The following is a 23124-nucleotide window of genomic DNA, read 5'->3' on the forward strand; positions in this document are numbered from 1 at the left end:
CTGCTGGATCAGGCTAGCAGCCCATCTAGTCCGGCATCCTGTTCTCACAGTGGCCAACCAGTTTCCCAAAGGAAGCCTGAAAGTAGGACCTGAGTGCAAGAGTATTCTCCCCTCCTGTGGTTTCCAGTAACTGGTATTCAGAAGCATGCTGCCTCTGACAGTGGAGGCAGAACAAAATCATGAGGGTTAGTAGCCACAGACAAACACCACTAAGCCCTACACATTTAACCCTGCTAGCTCCACTCCCTGATCTGCCAGGAGCCATCCTTTAGCAGCCAGGCTCCACTCCCTGCATCTCTGTGTCTGAGCTTCAGAGACCCTGGTAAACCTACACACTCACACACATGCACACACTTGCTACTAAGACTTGTAACTAATCGGCGAAACACCCAACATCAGCTACTTATCACCTTTGTTTGGGGCACTGAAGAAGACCAAGCCATTCTTGTGCCCCACCTGACCTGGTCCTTGCGCTCAGTGTCAGACCTAATTGACTTCAATACATGCAAGAGCCCTATGGACAGAAGCGTTGTCCTCATTTTGATTCCTTCCCTTCAGCTCAGCAAATACATTTGCACACAATCATGGCCAGCAATAGTCCAGGATGGGTACGGATCCAAAGTGAGGCTGCTGCTGAACCAAGTTTGCTTTAAATTTGGTAAATTTCTACTGAATTGGTTCCTTCAAAGCTTGGAACATGCGCTGGATCCCAAAGGAGGCAGACAAAAAAGTGAAAAAAGAAGAAGAGGAGGAAGAAAACTGTCACATTATTTAAGAAAAGGTAGTCACTGGTATGAGACATCTCACTGATGTCTGTGTTAGGAAGGGATCAGGAGACGTGAAAAGAGAGAGAGAGAGAGAGAGAGAGAGAGAGAGAGAGAGAAATCTTCACCGCCACCACCCATGGGACACCTATTCACACAGCCATTGGGCACATACCAGGGGTGAGGAATCTCAAGCCTAGAGGCCCCACCCACCACTAGCATGTGCCCCCCGGAAGGCTGCCCAGAAGGAAATGTGGCCCTTGGGTGGAGAAAGGATCCCCATCCTTGGTATCATTGCAGCGGCAATGGGAAATGCACTCAAAAAAAGAACAGACTGTTGGTTCAGATTTGACCCAACTACTAACCAAGTAAAGATTTTGGTTGGGGAAGGTGAGGTTCCAAGGCTTGTTCTTGGATATATACAAATTCAGGAACAGATGAAGCTGCCTTATATCTTATGCAGACAGAAGACCTACCCAGCGCCATCTGGACATGCCAAGGACTGAACCTGGGGACCTTTGTATTCAAAGCATGTGGCATCCTCCAAATTTGGGGTAGTAGTCAGTGAAGTTAATGAACTTCGGTTCATTCATTTTAATGAGCCTACTCTGAGTGGGACTTAGTTGAATACAATCCTTAATTTTGCACCAGAAAATTGCCCGTAACTCAGAGAAATCAGGGTTATAAGTCCTCCTGAGGAATAATCACAAATGATATAAAATTGGTGTATGTGTGTGTGTGGACAACTCCCCTTTTCATTTCTACAATGACATTCCTAGAGCCAGATATGGACTGTGATTTTCTGCAGTAACAGACTTGTGTAGAATGCTCTACACCAGGGTGGGGTGGGATTGCAGGCCCAGGGACAAATGTGACCACTGAGCTATGGCCCAGTAGAGACCCAAGTTCAAATCCCTCCTCAGCCATGAAGCTTGCTGGCTGACCTTGGATCATTCACAGTCTCTTCCTCTAAGCAAACTCACAGGTTGTTGCAAAAAATATAGCAAAGGACTAACATCGACGTGCGCTGCCCTGAACTCCTAGACAAAAGGGAGGATACAAATGTGATTAATAAATGAGAGCAAAGCAGCAATATCTAAAGCAAGCATTTAAATTCTGCAGCCTATTTTCCCAGTTGCTAATAATACAGCAGTGAACTCTTTTGACGGCATTCATTGTTTTAGACCCACAGGGTGGGGGTGGGGATAATAATTGGTGCTTCCCATCCTAAAGAGATTGTATTAAACCAAATGCTCCTATTGTATTCATCTCTAAAATGTTTTTTTTATTCTCACTGTGAACATGTATTTATTCTCTAAATGGTGATAACAAAATGGCATCATTCTAGATTATCTATTCAAACACCTCACAGTTCACGATCCTCGCTGAACCAGTTGTATTCGGAATTTGAGTTTGCCTGAATCCTTCTCCCATTTTCCTTTCTTTTAAAAAAGAAACTATTATCAATAGCTTAACACGATCTGAATAGAACATTTTGAGACCATTCAGATGTATTTAAAATACAAGCCAAAGATTGTCAGACAAAGCAGGGGGGGGGGAGAGAGCGAGAAAGGAAGAAAGAAATGGAGAACGAAAACTACGCAATTACATAGATGAGAAATAAACAGGAGGCACCTAATAAAAGAGGAAAGGATTTAGTAAATTCCGTGTTCTTCCAACGCCTTTTAGCTCTCTGCCATTTAATCATGATCCTCATTCTATGTGCAGCACGCGAAAAAAAAGTTTTGTCATACTGAAAGCATCACAGCAACAAGGAAGAGAGACCTTCTATTCAGGCCTGTTTGTGTGCATGTGTGGGGTGGTGGTCTTGGTCCTTTGACTTTTGGGGTTTCCCCTCGATTGGGGTCTATTGCTATGAATGTTACAATACTTTTTTTAAAGGATCAGATGCACCAACCCTGTGGAACATTTATATTTATGTATTTTCATGCCCTCCCCACTTCTCTGAGACGTGAGGAGTTTCAGGGGTGTCTTTTATCCAGTGTGACACGGTCCATGGATAATGGGATGTTGAGCTCCTTGATCGCCATGGAACTCATCTTGCCACATAACCAACATGTAAGGTTTAAACAGCTTGTGCATTCTTACATAATGTAGAACCCTGTTGCTTCATAGGTATGGAATTAGTATCACGTTCTGACCTTCAAGGCATAGACCTCCACCTCTGACCAGGGATAGGATTTGAAAGTAAGGTCCCTCTTCTACCTCAGGGGTATTTCCTTTTGGTTCCACTGCCTGTCCTTCTTGGTGGATTCCACTTTGTGCTTTACCCTAACAATCTAGACCACACCAGTCATTTCCTATGGAATATCACTGAGGAAATGCATGAGACAGGCCTGACAAATACCCCTTTATTCTTGGGAAATAGGTGGTGCTATGGGGTGTGTGTGTAAGGTCAGCTTCCCTCGTATATTACCAGTGGGAAAAGTCAGGTGGTTTCCTTGATGGAGATCAGTCTCCTACAGCCCCTGTATCTTCCCCCCTCTCCCCCAGGCAAGATACTGAAGGGTTTGGCTACCCTTTGTCATCACCATGACCCTTTTTCTCTGTCCGTGATTGGGTGGAAATACACTCCTTCCTTTATGTAAGGGCCACAGCCCAGTGAAAGAGCATCTGCTTTGCACGCAGAAGGTCCCAGGTTCAATCCCCGGCATCTCCAGGTAGGGCTGGGAGAGACCTTGGTCTGAAATCCTGGAGAACCACTCCTAGTTAGTGAAGACAATACTGAGCTAGATGGACCAATGGTCTGACTTGATATAAGGCAGCTTTCTGAATTCCGCTGCAGCTGATTCCCATCCTGGTGGAAGGGTTGTCCTGCCAGGGGAAGAGGTTCTTTTAGGATTTGGACAAGGCAATGAGCACACCAGCTTTGTTCCTTCTAGATTTATTCAGAGGAAGAGGATAGATTGCCCATGGAGAGGTTCCCTGTTCTGAGCTCCCATGAAACTTTTATACTGTTTCCCCATCATAGGCTCCAATACCTTGTGCTGCAGCTGACTCATGCTTACTTAACTACATGATTATCAGTCACATCTCTGGTTTGGCTAACTCTCATCAGACTTGGCCAGCTCAATAGTACTCTAGGGATGGAGAGCCTACAGCATACAGACTTCCCCATTTGGCCCTTGAGGCCACTTTGGCCAAGCAACACCCACATTGTCCTGGCTCCCAACCAGAGAAATGGACTCAGGACTTGGAGACTGGGTTTTTCTGCATAAAGCTTTATTCCAGAAATCAGAACAGGGATCTAGCATCTCCTGCTAGGCCTAAACCAGGATTCAAACAGGAGCAGGCATAATCAGACGCTGGAAGCAACAGTAGACAAGTTGTCGCAACAGCAATTACAAGCAATGCTGCTTCTATTTATACGGAAATAGGTAGAGCACTTAACGCTATTAATTCAGGCTCTTTGCAGCATGAGCTACTAGACGAGGACTATGACAGGGTGGTGGTGGATGAAATTGGGCTACTTGTAACTGTCTCTTCTCTATGCAACCTTGGAGACATTACAAGTTCTGAGCCTGCTGAGTTGCTTTCATTTTCCTCTGCCTAGAGGTTGAAATGTTGGTGTTAGCACTTATCTCTTCTGCCATTACATTTGGCCTTGATGCCAGCAGAGTCCTCACCAGCTAGCTGAGACCAGAAAAGCCTTCCTCAGTAACTCCAGCAGCCAGCTCTAAGGCTTCTGGAGACACTTCCTATGGAAACCCCTCAATTCCTTCATAGGAGATGGCAATGTCCCCCCACATGTTGGTAACCCCTTCTCCATTCTCCCAACCTTGCCAGAGATTATCCTTGGGGCCCATGACACCCATGCCCTACACCCAGTGGTGATTGGTGCCCATTGGGGATGGTGGGGCAGAAGGCAGAGAGCCCAGCAGTAGCTGGAGCCAGAGCCAATGACAGGCAGAGCCAACTCATTCTGTCTTTGTCCCCAACTTCCTCCCTGCTGAGTTCTGCAAGGGCAGCACTGAGAAGGAAGCAGACATCCAGAAACACCCTCTGGACTGGTTGCAAGTAAGAAGGCGGGTGGGCTTGGAGGAATCGAGACAGAGGTTATTGGAACAGTGCCCCATTTGCTCTGAGGCACTAGCCTCCACTGCCTACACCTGAAGTCATATATGATGTGAGGTGTGGGACAGGTAAAGACCTGGCTCCAGTGAAAGGGGGGTTGCAGGCACCACCAAATGGCTGTGCACAGGACGTTGTAAGACCCGATGGTCAACTGATCATCAGATCTTGCAAAGCACCCGGCAATGTAGAACTTTGCAAGGGCCTCCACACTTCACAAAATGTAGAGATAGCCACCAACTTGGATGGCTTTAAAAAAGGGTAAAATTAGTAGGCTAGCAATGGCTGCTAGCAACAATGGGTCATATTCAACTAAGTCCTACCCAGAGTAGACCTATTGAAATTAATGAACTTAAATTACTCATGTCCATCAACTTCAATGGGTCTACCTTGAGTAGGACTAGTGTTGAATGCCACCCATTGCTGTCCATCCACTGATGGAGGCAGCACAGCCTCTGAATGCCAGTTGCTTTTGCTCTCAGGTCCTGCTTGCAGGCTTCCCCTAAGCATCTGGCCACTGTGAAAACAGGTTGCTGCCCTAGATGGGCCATCGGCCTGATCCATCAGGGGTCTTTTTCGGTTTTATGTTCTTTCTTCATGTACTGTTGGTGAGAGCCAAGGAGATGTGCCTTGGATGATAACCTGAACATATAGGGAGACGGGGGGGGGGGACAGGGCATATAGGTAAAGATGAAGCAGCAGAAAAGCAATTGTGTTGAAGAAGAAAGTGGGAGTTCAAATAGTCATAAATAAGCACTTTCACTGCAGTTTATATAAATGCTTGCCAATCGGTTCAATGACAAATGAATTCATTTTCCCACTTATTTTTTTAATAGGCCTATCTGATTTCACAAGCAAAGAAACCTCGCCAATAAAATGAATAGTTTTTCCTCTGTCCTTCTCCTTCTATTAAAAAAAAAGTTGTTTTTCCTTAAAAAACTGCTACATTAAAAGAACCACCTTAGGATTGCTTATCTGCCTTACGTATTTCCACAGGGCTTTATCACTTGATATCTACTTAGGTAGAAAAAAGAGCAAAGATGCATTAGACACAGTAGAGATGACAAATTCCTTACGCAGTGGGTGTAAAATCTGCATGTGAGGACTTTAGAGGATGGCAGGGAAACTCAGAAGTCCAGCACGAGAAATCTTCTACACTGGAGTAGGGCTGGGGAAGAAAATTGATTCAGTTCACATTTAAAGCTGAATCCATCAAATTCACGATTTTCAAAACAATAGGAGAACTGAAACACAGCCATCCTTCCAGTTTTGTACTTCTCTGAATTTTGCGGTGCCGTTCTCTAGCGAATGCTCACCAAAAAGGCGTATATTAGAGGGGAAATGTGCATAAAAATGAACGCATTACTGAAAATAACATACTGAAATATATTCTATTTCTATCAGGGGAAATGGCTTGCAAAAATGTGTACGTTAGTCAAAACTGCATACAAAAATGTATAGGTCTCCATGAAAATGCTGAAGAACTTTCGTGAGGATCCCCCCTCCCCCCAAAAAATCGTAAATTGCTTCAGAAATGTGGAGAACTTAATTTAAAATTGGGAAAATGAGAAACAGAGAGAAGCGAAAGTGACAGATCCGTCTATCCCTTCACTGGGGCCATGTAGTGCTAGACCTACTACTGTAATCACAAGTTGGAGACATGCAACACAGTATTGTTGGGTTTGGTGAATGCGTGTCCCAATTTTCTTCTTCCTTTCCCTGTATAATAGGGGTGCAGAACCTCAGGCCCAAGGGCCAAATGTAGCTATCCAGGCTTCTCTATCTGGCCCATCAGACTGGTCCCAGATCACACCCACCCCTCAGCCTTGATGTCTACTCTCCTTGGGTGTTTCCCTGCCCCTTTGGCTGGAATGTGACCTTGAACTCTGGTCATGCATCTTGCTTGATGGAGAATGCCAAAACAACCTCATACCTCACCTCAGAAGTACCAGGAGAAAGAAGGAGAAGGTGTGAGGCAGTGGGTAGGTTGGCGTGTTGCAAATGCCAATCAGCACAGTCAATCTGGTGCTCCTACTGATGCATTAGCATCGTGGTAATTTCCCTGTTGGCTTGTACCTCTCCATCCCAGTAAGCAACGGCAACCCACCTGCCAGGAAGCGCTGCCCCACCTGGCAAACTGTTTCTGCCTCACCAAGAGAACATGCCAGGAAAGAAATTTTAGGAATGCCCTTTAGTGGTCTGATCACTGGTGGAGAAGACATTGCCCTTCAATAGCACTTAGGTCAGGGCAAACTGTCAAACACACATCAGAAAATGGAGAAGCTCCATAGCATCCCGCCAAATATGGAAAACAATGTTAAAAGTTGCACATAGGTGGTACATTATGCTTGTGTACTTGTCAAGGATAAGCCATTCTGTATCTTGCAAATGCTGGAGGGGCTGTGACATGATTGGTGCATGGTGGGCTTGTGAAAAGGTACAGGGCTTTTAGAACTCAGAGTTTGCTGAAATCCAGCTGATTACCCCGCAAGTCCTGGACAAGTCTCCCCAGTAGGATGCATTTTTTTTTTTTAATGGGAGCTAATAAGAATCAAATAACAAAACTTTATATGGTCATCTCTTGATGGTGGCTAGAACTACAATAGCCAAACACTGGAGGGGCATGAAGGGGGCTACTATCAATTATTGATATGACAAAGTGTGGTATCTGACCTTTATATAGAAGCTCACAGCGAAATTCAGGGTGGCTCATGGAGTCTCAAACAGGGATACATTTGCAGACAGGTGCAAACCACCACTCCATTATGGTCACATATGGAATACATGATTTGTTTTTAATTTCTCGCTTAAAAGTATTATTTTAAAGGTACTGTCCATTTTAAGAGACTGGATTCCTAGCCTTCATGTTACAGGGAGTCACCAATTCTCTTATCTTCTTTTATGATGAGGCTTTTGTTTTGTATAATTTCTCTGGTCTAGATCCTGCTGAGGGGGAAAGGGGGTTAGTGTTATGGGTTTGTTGTTATTACATTTTTCTTCCACTCTTGTCTTTTGACTGAACATATTTTGCATACTTTTGTAAGTGTAATGACATCATAGTGCACTTCCTCTTTTACTAGATGGAGAGCTTGGAAAAGTTACTTTTTTGAACTACAGCTCCCATCAGCCTAATCCAGTGGCCATGTTGCCTAGGGCTGATGGGAGTTGTAGTTCAAAAAAGTAACTTTTCCAAGCTCTGAATGATACTGGAGAAACATGGGTCAGAAAAATGGGTCGGTGACAGCCACATGACCCACATCACAGCTAGTTTATGCCAACGTGTAAGATTTTTCCCTGCACAGTTTATATACAAGCAAGTTTAGTTGAAACAATAAGAGATCATTAGGATAAATAACAGCATTGTCAGCTAAGTAATGTCTCACCACAATTGTGTTTTGCATATGTTCTCTCATGAAGAAGCCTCAGAATATCAAAACAAGACCAGTGCATTTGCAAAAAAACACTACCATGGCTGGTTCAAGGAAGGGTCGGGTAACTTGAAAGACAAATGTAAATTTCCAGAGATTAAAGCAATGATATCTAAGTCTAAAATTTGTTCCTATCACAGTTCTGTCAGCTGCTGGTTTGTTCTTGGCTCCCCGCCCCCCAAATCTAGTTTTTTTTTTAACTGCTTTAAAACCTCATGATAAAGAACTTGTCAAAGTCAGCTAAGATTCATCATGCTGAGCAAGTATTTTTTTTAAAAAAAAAATAAGGTTGGCTACAGCTTTAAATCTTTAGCTGAAAATGGAATGTTACAATGTTTTTTATGGGAGGATGGTATACCTGAGAGGCTTTAGCAGGTCACCCCAGGAAGGTGAGGCAACAGAGAACAACCCTGAAGAAATGTTTCTTAGTTTACAAAACACCTTCCCTTCGATTTCCTAAAGACATTTTTGGAGAGCAGGACCATGGCCTGACAACCAAGAGGTCTTCTGTATCTCCAAGAGGTCTTCTGTATCTTTAAAAGTTGTGCAGGGGGAAGGGAGAATTCCACCTTGTGGTTTTTCCCATTACAGAGTTGCAAGAACACCTGCACTTGGCTGACCTCTTCTCCTAAAGATACAGGATCAGTTTCAGGCCGTGGACCTGGCAACCCTAGTATATAAACATATTCAGTACTGGTGATTCCAAGGTCTACCTTGTTAGGCTACTCCCAAACCCACCAGTTATGTAAATGTAAATGTACTGCCTTCAAGTCAATTCTGACTTATGGTGACCCTATGAATAGGGTTTTCATGGTAAGCGGTATTCAGAGGGGGTTTACCATTGCCTTCCTCTGAGGCTGGGAGGCAGTGACTGGCCCAAGGTCACCCAGTGAGCTTCATGGCTGTGTGGGGAATTGAACCCTGGTCTCCCAGGTCGTAGTCCAGCACCTTAACCACTACACCACACTGGACAGCAAATATTAACCCACTAATTATAGTGGACAACAAATATTTCATCTCCATCTATCTTCTCTTTAAGGCTCCCATCTTTCCTCTTGTGTTACATAGCCTGAAAACCCAATTGGCTCCCCACTTGCGTATGATAACTTTGCTCATCTTCATAAACCAGATCTTCATTACTGCCACCAGCGTTCCTCAAACTACAACCATTTTCATGCCATTTGCCAATCAGAATTTGTGTGTGTGTGTGTGTACTGCTTCAAGAATACTCCACAGACCCAGGCCCTCAAAATTATCAGGGCAAAACTCCAGGGGAAATTTCCAGCCCAACTCAGGGAGTTGTTTCACTCTTGATGAGGTCATAATGCAGTTTCATATGTCCCTATGCATAAAAATTCATGCTGAATATAATTAGTACTGAACAGGGAGATTTTTATCAATTTGACAGATAACAGCTCAAATTAACTGTGCTTTCATGTACGTTTGTAAGTAGGTCAGATAAGGAGGTCTGTCGAAACTAACTTTTCCTTTTATAGATGAGAATGGCGATGGAGACCATGAGCGAAGCTGGACTTGCTCATGGGGAAAGGAGGTACAACCCAACTGTCCAAATTTGTAGTCCCTGTTGTCATGATTAGGAGTGGATTTGAGTACCTTTGGAAACGCAGGTTGGAACAGCCTTCCTCACTGAGCTTTTATCTTGTGCCTCAAGGCAGCCATCGTAACCTCCTGAATCTTGCAAATTGCTTTCAGAAACAAACAAAACAAGGAATGCCTCAATGAAGCTGCACCGAATATTCCCCAGAGTTGGAAAACAGTGCTCCCAATTTCACTGGGGTAATCCTTCTCCCCCAATGATGACATCAAGTAGTAGCCAGTCAGATTTATGGCTACACGATGACACCACCAAAGGCAAGTGAAGATTAACTGAGAGTGATGGTAAAGGGGTAGATTAAGCAAATATTTTTGCGAGTGCCAAAAATCCCTCCAAAAGAGGATGGGTTGTTTCGTTTTGGCACTTCTGAAAATGTTCAGTTTCCACCCCACACACGCACAAAAAAAATCCCCGCATGTGAGTAATTCTGCTCAGCTCTAATTTAAATCTCAAGACTGCTATCCAGTACCAAGAGATTTCACAAACTTTGTATAACCAGCAGTGCAGTCATCCAGGGTCTCAGGAAATCTTAGACCCCTTACTTTTTTGAGAGTAGGGTCCCAGCACAGTCGCTATGTCTCTAGCATCCCACAAGCCAATCAGCATGAAAGGGGAGTGTGCTAGTCACTGAGAAGAATCTTCTAACATGCTTTCTTGTTCTTTCCTGCTGATTGGAGCCAATCAGAGTGAAAGGAGATGAGTCAGCCACTGAGAAGACTCTTCTCAGTAGCTAACACACTTTCATGCTGATTGGCTTCTAGGGACATCTGTTGTTGTGGGAGAAGGCATGGACGGGAAGGACTGAGGGCTGTGGAGATGATGATAGAGAGCAAGCAAGCCAGTGAAGGGGCGTAGCTGTGAGTTGGTGTGGCATGACTATCACAAAGGGACCCTGCACTTCTGGATTTGCCCCTACACTACTGTCTTTCCTTCTGATTTGTACACATCTAGGAGAAAACATTCAGTCAGGGTCAAAGATCCATGTCAGCCATTTCCCAGGGAATACAACTGTCTTTCCAGTTCAGCAGCACAAAACATCCAGCCCACATAATTGATTTATTTATGAATAAATTTATTTATTCATTTGTTTATATGTGTATATAACCCCCCTTTCCCTTCCACCAACCCCTTGTTCTGGAAGGACCTGTAGGACCTCAGTTCCAACAGATGGTTGAGTGGGGTGGGGGGAATACCAGACCCTGAAAGAAATGCGCTCACCAGTTGGTCTGACCAACCAGTGAGTGAGTTTACGTTTGGTTGAATAAATGTCTATTAGTTGATTGATGCTTGATATTTAGTGTTAGGGTGTGTGTTTTAGGCATCTGTATTAATTAAGCTTGTTTAGATAAAATATTTTTAAAATGCTTGAGTCTGTTCTCTTGGGAACTGTAGCTCTGTGAGGGGAATAGGGGCCTCCTAACACCTCTTAGCACCACCGTTCCCAGTATTCTTTGAGGGAAGCCATGATTGTTTAAAGTGGTATGATACTGTTGTAAATGTATAGTGCACGTCAGGGTTGCCAGGTTCATGGCCTGAGACTGATCCTGTATCTTTAGGAGAAGAGAAAGTCAGCCAAGTGCAGGTGTTCTTGCAACTCTGTAATGGGAAAAACCACAAGGTGGAATTCTCCCTTCCCCCTGCACAACTTTTAAAGATACAGAAGACCTCTTGGTTGCCAGGCCCAGCCTCCAAGAGATCCTCCAACAACAGGTCTTTTGTATCTTTAAAAGTTGTGGAGGGGGGAGGGAGAATTCCACCTTGTGGTTTTTCCCATTACAGAGTTGCAAGAACACCTGCACTTGGCAGACTTTCTCTTCTCCTAAAGATACACGATCAGTCTCAGGCCGTGGACCTGGCAACCCTAGTGCACATCAACCCCCAGTCTAGCTAATCATTGGATGTATTTCAGCCAATCACAGAAAATACAAGGTTTTACATGTGAAAACAAGTATGCATTTGCTGGACATGCTTCTGGACAATAAGATCTGGAATGCGGGAAATAATGGCTTAGGAGGAATCATAAATAAATATCCTTGAAACTGCATAACCTTTTTGATTCTCAGGGAAATAATATTCTTCAGGAGATGCTAAAAATATGGATTCCTCTCAAAATAGCCTGACCTGACTGCTGATCATGCTATAATTTAAGGCACTGGGTCCACTTTAATGTCCTTCTGCGGGTACTTTTTGTTTTTCCCATGAAATTGTTTGCCTGGTGGAGGGACACTGCTGTAATTGAGTGATGACAAAAATGTAAAAATACTATGTACGGAAAACATGGGGGCAAATTCTCAGTGGGGTTGCACATTCTCTCTCCTAAATCAAAGCAACCTTCATCGTATAAAAATAAAAGAAAAGAAAAGGATCTCCATATTTGAATGATCTAGATGTGCAGTTTTCATGGTTTATTTCACTGGAGCTATCAACCTGTGCAGACGCTGGAGGCTGGTTCATCAGGGCAAATGGGGCACTGGCCTACCAACCACAGCCTCCCTTAGCTAGCGCCCCCTTTCCTTACAACCAGTCTGGGGCACTGGCTGTCAGATTCCTCCTCCTTAGTCTCTGTGTCACCCTTGTAGAACTCAGTCGGAAGGAGGGTGGGGACAGAATGAGAATTAGTTTGCTCGGCCTGTCATTGGCTCTGGCTCTACTTATGATTGGCTTAGGTTCCATCTCTGTTGGGCTCCTTGCCTTCCGTCCCACCAGTTCCAATGGGCACCAGGCTCCACTGTGTGCAGATGCAAACTGATCCAATTAGAGACAGGCCATAGCTCAGTGGGATAGTGCTTGCTTTGCTCGCAGAAGGTCTGAGATTCAAACCCTGGCCCCTTCAGTTATAAAGGAATGTGTGTCACAAGTTAGGTCTTGTTAGGAAAGACTTGTTTATTTATTATTTGATTTATATCCCTCCCTTCCTCCCACCAGAAGCCCAGGGCGGCAAACAAAAGCACTAAAAACACTTTAAAACTTCATAAAAACAGACTTTAAAATACATTAAAACAAAACATCTTTAAAAACATTTTTAAAAGCTTTCAAGACATCTTTAAAAATAGTTTTAAAATATTGTTTTTTTAAAAAAAGGTTTACAAACTTATTAAAAAGCAATTCCAACACATACACAGACTGGGATAAGGTCTCAACTTAAACAGCTTGTTGAAAGAGGAAGGTCTTCAATAGATGCCAAAAAGATAACAGAGAGGGTGCCTGTCTAATATTTAAGACTTCTGCCTGAGTTACTGGATCCCTTGTTGCCAAACAGGATAGGTCAACTTTGGGTGCCCAGATGTTGTTGGACTACAACTCCCATCACCCCTGACCATTACTGAAGCTGGCTGGGCAGGATGGGAGTTCTAGTCCAACAACATCTGAGCATGTAAGGTTGAAGCACACTGGGTTAAAGAATACTGGCTGTGGTGGACCAAGAGTGGGATTCAGTATAAGGTCGTTTTATACCTTCTATGAGTCTCTACAGCATATGGTTTTTCCTTCTTCAATGGAGAAATTTTTAAATAAAATATGGGTTTCCATTGAAGGTTGTCCGGAACTCTACTCTGGAGTGTCCTTAAGCTAATCTTGATGGCTGAAGGTGACTGATCTTGGCAACCCGGATATCACTGGACAGAAGAATGTTTTTATTGGCAACTGTTTTTCAAAATGTTTTAAAGTTAGGACATTTTAAATTGTGTTTAGAATGCTTTGTTGTTGTTGTTAAATTATTTTGTTTGCTGTCCTGGGCTCCTTTGGGAGGAAGGACAGGATATAAATTTAATAATAGTAAATAAATAAAATAATTAATCTCCCTATGGCCAGAGCAAACTGTGCTCTGCCTCTTTTCAGAAGGACCCATTTGTTGTTCATGAGAAATGCTGTAGCCTGAGGCAATTCAGGGGCTGGAGAGCATATGCATCACAATTTTATGCAAATCTCTTATTTTCTCTTAAAGAAAGACGTTTTGAAAGCTTTTTTTTGAAAAAGGTTTTTCAAGACGTTTTGTTTTAATGTATTTTAAAGCCTGTTTTTACAATGTTTTAAGGGTTTTTAGCGCTTTTGTATGCAGCCCCAGGCTCCTGCTGGAAGGGTGGGATATAAATCAAATATGGCCCCCGAATTGTGGAATAGTCTCCCAGAGGAGGTACGCCTGACGCCGACACTATTATCTTTTCGGCGCCAGGTTAAAACCTTTCTCTTCTCTGAGGCATTTTAATCTAAGTTATTTATGTCAATGTTGTAATTGGTATTTTAGATGATGTACTTTTATATTTGTTATATTGATCTTGTAATTTTATTATTGTATATGTTTCTATGTTTGCCGCCCAGAGAGCTGTTTGCTAGTCGGGCGGGATATAAGCTGAATAAAATAAATAAATAAAATAAATAAATAATAAATATAAATAAATAAATAAGTAAATGTTGGCAATGCATAGCTGCCCATCCTAGGCACAGTTAGCCCCTCAGGAGCTACATGCATAGAGGTGCTGAGCTCTTAGCTTCCACGCCCCTCCACCATCTTATGACGGTCTCCCTCCCACACAATTGCTAGAAGATCATTGCCATCTCGTTGACTGACAGATTAGCCCTCAAAGTCCATCAGGTTTGAAGGACAAGATGACACCCACTCCCTGTTTCATGTACAAACGCTGACTGGACTGGCAGGTGAAACTTACTTAAGGACATAAGAAAAGACCTAATGGTTTCCTGCATCCAGCAGGGGGCTGGAGTTGGTAACTAAGAATGCCTCCCTCCAACTCATTCACCTGTAGCTGAAGCCTGTGGAGCACTTGCTTTGTCCCAGATTCATAGGACACTGCCTTGAACACCAAGTCAGAGAATTGGCCCATCTAGATTTATTCCCTGCAGTGACTGGAAGAACCCCAACCCTGCTAAAACACAAGAACATCAGAAGAGTCCTGCTGGATCAGCCCAATGGCCCATCTAGTGCAGCATCCTGTTCTCACAGTGGCCAACCAGATGCCTCTGGGAAGCTTGCAAGCAGAACCTAAGTCCAACAGCGCTCTCCCCACTTGTGAATCCCAACAACTGGCATTCAGAGGCATACTGCCTCCAACAGTGGAAGTAGAACATAGCTACTGATCATGGGGCTGCATCCTCCACCACGACTGAGGCAAGATGCCAGATCAAGGGACCTAGGACAGGTCCTGTGACAATAGGGAGAAATGGTTGGGGTCGGAGAGTGCTCAGAAGCTGCAGCTGCTCCCGTCCAGCATCTTCCACCAGAGACAGTTGCCTCACTCTGCCTAATGGTTGTGCCTGTCCCTGAAGTCCAGGACAACTCATAAGGACATGCACTGTACCAGAGCTTGGAAGATTACTTTTAAAAAGTAATAAATTACAGTTACAGTTACATGGCCCAAAAAAGTAGTAATTACCGTTACAATTACAATTGCTCTGAAAGTAACTGATTACTTTACTTTTCCTCCAAAGTAAACACTACAATTACATTTCAGTTACTTAAAAAAATGCCTACAAGGTGCTGGCCTTGGCTGCTGCACATCTAAGTAGCCTAAAACAACATTAAAAATAAACACACACATACAGAGGTAGTAGAATAATTCTTTTTATTCATAAGATACCAATGGTGGTCTCTCCGCTGGTAAGGGTGGTGGGGAGGGAGGCAGAGGCCACTACTCAGATCTTTGCACGTCAAACCAAGTGCAATCCCCCCCCACTCAGCCAGCCAGCATAATCTCTCTCTCTTAACCACCTCCCAGACCCTGCTCTGCCACCAACTAAGGGACACTCACTCAAGCAAACATTTTCCCCTGAGATGCAAAACAGTTAAAATACTGCAAATGCAGCCCAGTAGCCAGAGACGGTGGAGGAGGCCACTTTGTGTGCCAAGTGCAAACACAGTATTCTCTCTCTCTCACTCTCTGTCTCTCTCTCACACACACACGTTGTCATCTTTCACCTCCACAGTTGTTTATCTCCATTCTGCTGCTGCCTTCTTCTCCTTTATCCATGTTCTTGACCTCCAGATCCTTTTCCCCTCCACTCCATTCTTCACCACCACTATCCATTTTTTTAAACAATTGTTTTCTCCACTCCACCCCATCTCACTCTCCGCCTCCTCCCTCGTCACCTCCTACCCATCCACAGAGCATGAGAAAACAGCGACACTGCACAGAAGCCCAGTTTGAGGCACATGATTTTTATCTACAAATCAGAGGAGCAGAAGACGTCCCCTGCTCCCCCCCCCAAGTAGGGCCAAAAAGTAATTCTGGAAACGTTACAATTACTCCACAAAAGTAGTAAAATTACTCCTAGTTCTATTACAGTCAAAATGTAAAGGAATTACCCACTCATTACTCAAAAAAGTAACGAATTACAAGTAATTCGTTACTTGTAACTAGTTACTTCCAAGCTCTGCACTGTACAATGATCCCTCTACAGTGTTCATTGTGGCTGTTGAGCAAAGCAGCTACAGTGCTTGAAAGCTGATGCAGAACATTAAGGAAGTATTTTGTTTTAAGAAGGCAAACTTTCAGGTGAGCAACCCAGAGGAACATATTTTGCTAGTGGGGTGGGAGCAGGGCACTTAATTTTTATCCCTTTACTTCTATTGCATATAAATGTTCTGTCCATAGATCCACACACTCTTGTTTTGGATGTCAAATCCCCCTCAAGGCCACAGTTCAGAGGCATTCATTTGATCTACATATAAGGAGGATATTTCTTTTTAAGGAATCTAAAGGCCTTATTCATTTGGAGTGACTTTAACGTTTTCGATAAGCAAAGTTTACAGAGGAGTCATGTAATTGGTACAGAATGTTTCACGGCTATTGAGCTCCTTAATCCTGGCACGTTAGAATAATTTTGCATCTAGCCAGAGGTAAATTAGTTCTTTTTCTTTCTCATTCTCTCTCTTATTTATCTGAATTCATTTCTAGGTTTATTTATTTTTTCCCATTTGATTATTTTTTTTAAAAAGAAATCAAAGTGTGTGCAATTAATTCCCCTGTGCTGATGATCTGAAAATTAAAAGTGAAAAATTAATAAATAACATATCAAAGGAGGGTTCCAAAAACATACCTCATAAAAGTCACTGAAGTTTCCCGAAGCTGAAAGAAAAACGGTGCCATCTCTCTCCCCCCCCTTCACAGCATATAAAAGCCATACTTTAGTGCCATCTAGTGTACTGAAAATTGATGGAAAACAGAATGTGTAAATCTTGTTTTTGGCTTGCTGCTAAAATATAGGATACCATCTTTCAGCCAGATTCATAATCGATATCACAGAATTGTACAGAGCAATCCAAACCCCCTTTGTGCCAAGATGGGGGTGAGGACGTTAAATTGGGTGGGCAGAAGTATCCCTCAGCTTAGCCTCACCAGCCTCTGCTGGCCTCCTGCCTCCCACTTGCTGAACACTTGGAGAGCATCTTCAAATGCCCTCTGAAACACCACTTAGATCCTCTAAAAGTAGGAAGAGGGCTCATTAGATAACTCCTGGGGCCGAGATTTTCAGAAAGAAGCGGAGAGAGCCCAACGCTTGGCTTCCACCAATCTAATTTCTGTAGAGGGCTCTTGGAGCAAGGACCATCAGAGTACAGGGGAGGTCTTATGTGGGGAATCTCATCTCACAAAGGGAAGGGCTATGGCAGGTCATCACATATTTCTTTTATTTATTTCACAATATATATATATATATATATATATATACTGCTTGATTGTAAGAAACCTCTGAGCAATTTCCAAGAGGCATGAAAATTATATTTTAAAAAAAGTAATTAAAATCTTTAAAAAGACAATTAAAACAGCACTAAACAAGATTAAAACACATCAGCATCTACGTGTGTGGGTAGGCTTGCCGAAACAGATGTTTTAAGCAAGTGCCAAAAAGAATACAGCAAATATTTATTTTGACATAGAATAGCACTGTGTGGAACAGCATTCCTGCCGAGGTACGAAAAGCACCCACTGTTGGCACTTTGCGGAAATATGGACTTTCCCAGCTGAATGAATGGGTCTCTGCCATGGGGGTCTGTTTTGGATTGTCATGTGTGTGTGTTTAAGTGTATCTGCTGCCTTTAAATTGTTTGATGGCTTTTTATTTTATTGAGCAATGCCTTGAGACTCATGCGTGGAAGGAGAGAACTAATAATCATAAAATCATAGAATTGGAAGGGACCTATAAGGCCATCGGGTCCAACCCCCTGCTCAATGCAGGAATCTAAGTTAAAGCATACCCGACAGATGGCTGTCCAGCTGCCTTTTGAATGCCTCCAGTGTCGGAGAGCCCACTACCTATCTAGGTAATTGGTTCCATTGTCGTATGGCTGTAACAGTTAGGATGTTTTTCCTGATGTTCAGCCGAAATCTGGCTTCCTGCAACTTGAGCCCATTATTCTGTGTCCTGTACTCTGGGACAACTGAGAAGAGATTCTGGCCCTCCTGTGTGTGACAACCTTTAATGTACTTGAAGAGTGCTATCATATGTCTCCTCAGTCTTCTCCTCTCCAGGCTAAACATGCCCAGTTCTTTCAGTCTCTCCTCATAAGGCTTTGTTTCCAGTGCCCTGATCATCCTCGTTGCCCTTCTCTGAACCCGTTCCAGTTTGTCTGCATCATTCTTAAAGTCATCATCATTTCATTATAGCAATTTCTGTTGCCATTTTGAATGTCCATGTGGCCAGTGTGGCACCGGCTGGGTCTTCTGGTGGCTTGGAGTGGCCAAAAAGAAAAGAAAAGAAGAAGCAGAAGAAGAGATGGATTTATGTATGTATGTTCTTATGTATTTATGGATGTATTCATTGAAAAGCCACCTTTGGACCATTTTGTAATTGCACATTTTCAAAGGAACCCTGAAGTTCTCCCAAATTCCTTGCCTCCAATGAAGGTCCAATGAAGGTGGCAGAAAGGGACCTTTGAGCATCCCTTGTCTCAACCAGTGTGTCCTGCAAAATGTGCCCTGCACATCCCTTATTAAGGGACAGGTGTTATGAAGGGCAGAGCAGTGAAAAAGCATTTGCACTCCTGGTGCACAGCATTCATCACGAATGTTGCAGCTGCCCCTTATGTAATGCCTTAGTGCACATCTGTCCACTGTGATAGCTCATGCATGCACACTAACAATGATACTGACGCAGCTGGAATTTCATATAGGTTTACATCCTCCAGCTCTGGCCAACACCCAGAATAGTGGCTAAAGACAGTGCTGAGTACTCTAGTACAACTTTCATCAATCTGGTGCCCACCAAATGTTTTGGATTACAACAGTGGTAAGGAACCTCAGGCCTGGGGGACCAAATGTGGCCACCAAGCTCCCTCTAGCTGGCCCTTGGGACTGTCCACAGGCCATGTCTCCTCCCCAGGCCCCCATTGTTCCTGCTCCACACTGACCTCCAGTTTTCTGGTCTGGCTGTAACATGAAGGATGTAGCTCAGTGGTTTGCACGCAACAGGTCCCAAATTTAATTGCTGGCTTCTCCGGTAGGGCTGGGGATGTCCCCTGCCTGAAACCCTAGAGAGATGCTGCCACTCGGTGCAGACAATACTGATTTGGATGGACCAATGGTCTGGCTCAGTATAAGGCAGCTTCCTATGTCCTTATATCCTTGAACTGTAATAATGTCTCTGGATGGAGAGATGTAAGTGTAGAAACATTTCACTTTTGTGTGGTTGGACTTTCGCCTGCAGTTCTAAGATAAGAGTCACATTTGTGGCCTAATCCATCACTGTCACGTGGCATCTGGAATGTGATCCTTGGGCTAAAAAAGATTCTCCACCTCAGGACTACAACTCACATCAGCCCTGGCTACCATGGCTATGCTGGCTGGAGCTGAAGGGAGCTGTAGTCCAAAATGTCTGGAGAGCACCAGGTTGGTGAAGGCTAGTTTAAGCATACTGAGAAAGACACATTTAGTGGAACCTTCCAAGATAGAGGCTAAGATGCAGTGCTTCCAATGCACCTCTTGGGAGACCATCTCTGCTCTTTTCGGGGGGGGGGGATGATCCAGAGTCATTTGTTCACCCCTTTGCCCCATCACACCGAAGCGTAGGAATGAAGGAACATTTCCATCTGATGTCAACTTTGGCATTGGCAGGATCTTAAAAAGGGTTTTCATCCCAGCTTTTTCCATTCCCCTTAATTCCTTTAGTCTTACACTTCATCCCAAAGACAATTCATCTTTGCCCTCCTTGATTCCAAAATAGTCGTTATCGTTGTCGGCAGAAAGGAAGAAGGGAAGCAGAAAATCCTTGAGCAACATTGGAAGGAAATATGACATTGGCACAAGACGTTCAAAGTGTGGGAGGCTTTGGTAGAAGCCAAGATGTTATTTGCACCATTTACAAAGTTACTCAAAAAAAATTCTAATCTAGATGACATCTCCACCCCCCCTTCCCAATCCCTTTTAGAGAAGAGATTTATTTGAATAATCCCAATGACAATATTTGTATAATTTGGATAGTCTAGAGCAAACGTTATTGGAAACTGTGTTTCCATACATTTAAACATCCATGGCTTCCTTCAAGGAATCCTGAGAAGTGTAGTTTGTGAAGGATGCTGAAAATTCTTAGGGAGAACCCAATTCCCCTCACAGAGCTACAATTCCCAGAATTCTCTGGGAAGAGGGACAGTTAAACCACTCTGGAAACTGATACTCTGTGAGGAGAAAAGGGGTCTCCTAATAATTGAATAATAGGGGAATAAATGCATGGTATGAATGTGGCCTCCAGTGTACAACTATCAGTCAAGCCATGGGTTGCCGAATGGGATCCCACTTGGAATCATATCAACTTCTTGACTATGATGAACCACCTGTTAGTGTGTCATGGACATTTCCACATCATTGTAAACTAAAGTTGTACCTTTCTTTTTAAGGCATTTTGTGTGTGTGTATATATATTCCCAACTTCTCACTTTCTTACTCACTCACAAGCCACTTTGTCTGAAGTAGGTGGATTCATCGAAAGAGTATTTTGGTGACATGAAATTCATCACAACTGTGGTAAGGAACTGCTAGCAGAGAACTGGAGGACGTGTATTTAGTGTCTGGAGTAGCAACATAAAGATGGAGCCCAAGAAGGCTTGCTGGCCTTTCTTGGTCGTGCTCTGCTACTCTCAGTAGTTCTGCCTCAGCCAGCCTGGCTAAGAGAAAACCGCTTAAAGCAATGGAGCGCCATGAGGTATGATGGGGTTTGCTCCCTCCCTGTACACTTCTTCTTATGTGAATAATGGGCCTCTTCCCGCACGCCTACGTGCGCAGAGAATGATGCTGAGTATGTGTCTTCAGCCTACGATGAACATTCTACTATGAAGGTGCCCAGCGTACCTCTGGAGGGAGGGACGACCACAGCTTAGGGGCTGCCATAGAGGATGCCCTCTCCTGGGCCGCCTCCACCAAACGTCCAAGAGGAGGGTAACTACAAAGAGGGCCCCCTCTGCTGATCTTAACACAGGGTCTGTAGGAAGGAGGTGGCTTAGTACAAAAAATAAAGCACTGGGGATTTCTTAGATTTCTGTTAGAGCAGGGCCAAAATGGTCTTAAATTTTTTTTTCATATTCTTTTTCAGCCTTCTCCAAAACTTGGAAGAATTTCAGCCCCCTCCCCAGCTGATAATATCTGGTAAAATGGCTCTCCAATTCCAGCAAACCCAACACAAAAACAAGACCCTTAACAGTACATGTAAAACAGTGCTGTATTATGCTCACAAACATTATTGTCTCATTAAGGGGTGACTTTCTGGGAGCATATCTGGAGAGATGGTTTGCCATAAGGTCAGTGCCGGTGCCAGGCTATTTTGAGCCCTAGGCAAGGCTAACTACTTGCACCCCCCAAAAAAATAAGTTCCGTTACTTCAATGGTGGGGAACCTGAAGTGCCAGATCCTTCTCTCTCCTACCTCTCATGGGCCAAATTGGACAGGTGGGCAAGGCACCCACCTGTCAATCGCCTGATGTCACAAGTAGGTCAGGCGATGTGTGTCGGGACTGCAAAGCACCATGCAGGACTTGCAAAGAGCCCTGCACAGTGCTTCGAAGTGCCTCTGATTTGCAGGGTTGAAGTCACCTCCTTCCATCAGCTAATGGGAAGTGGCTTCAAGCCTGTTCTCTGCAGGGCGTATCTGCATGATTGAATTCGCCATGGGAGACTTGGTTGTGCAGTCAATCCAGTCATGTCTCTACCTGCCCCACTGCTGATGTCACAAAGAATGTCAGGTGTGGGGCAGGCAAATGTGGTTGGGGGGAAATGGCTTCACGGGCCAAACTGGGACCCAGGCCAGGCCAAATTTTGCCTGCGGGCAGGAGGTTCCCCACCCCAGCTTTATTCGGCTTCCTATGTTCCTGTGTTGAGCTGAACTATGTGACTAGCAGAATCACAAGATATATAATCCAGACTATGTGAGACTGTACCAGATGAGACTGCTGGGGGGTGGTCTGTGTGTTTGACTGCTCCCCTGTATAATAAGCACACCACACAGAGTAAACTAGCACCTTAGGGAGATTTTTCCTGGCATGCGTCTCATGGTGGCCGGTGCCCATTGGGACTGATGGGGCGGAAGACAGGGGACCCCACAGTAGGTGGAGCCGGAGTCAATGACCCTCAGAGCCAACCAATTGCTCTTTTGTCCACATCCTCTTCTCTGCTGAGTTCTACAAGGGCAACACTGAGACTAAGGAGGAAGAAGCTGACGGGCAGTGCCACCCCCCCTGGACTGGTTGTAAATAAGAAGACAGGGCAGTGAGGGCTGGCTGGGGTTGGTGGAGCACTGCCCCACTTGCCCTAATAGAGCAGCCTCCACTGCCTACTTCTTTGCACATTGAAATGTGTTTCCTCCATCCACAGGCTGAAATGGTACAGTTTGGCAAAACCTGGACCACGTGTTTCCCCTGATCATGGAGCCTGATCGTTCATTCTAGCAGGCCCAATGCCTCCGTCTGAAGAGGCTCTTAGTGAGAATCCTTTTGCTGCCTAAGATGGCAGGAGGAGTCATAGTGCAGTGGCAAAGCCCATGTCTTGCCGCGCAGAGCTTGGAAAAGTTACTTTTTTGAACTACAACTCCCATCAGCCCAATCCAGTGGTCATGCTGGCTGGGGCTGATGGGAGTTGTAGTTCAAAAAAGTAACTTTTCCAAGCTCTGGTCTTGCGTGCAGAAGGTCCCTGGTTCAGTCCCTGGTTTCTCTGAAAGGACTATAAGCAGGAAGGCTACAAAAGGCCTTTCCCAAGATCCTGGATGGCCTCTGCCACAGAGAGTGGACAGGAACA

Source organism: Rhineura floridana, chromosome 8 (assembly GCF_030035675.1).
Source record: "Rhineura floridana isolate rRhiFlo1 chromosome 8, rRhiFlo1.hap2, whole genome shotgun sequence".
NCBI lineage: Eukaryota > Metazoa > Chordata > Lepidosauria > Squamata > Rhineuridae > Rhineura > Rhineura floridana.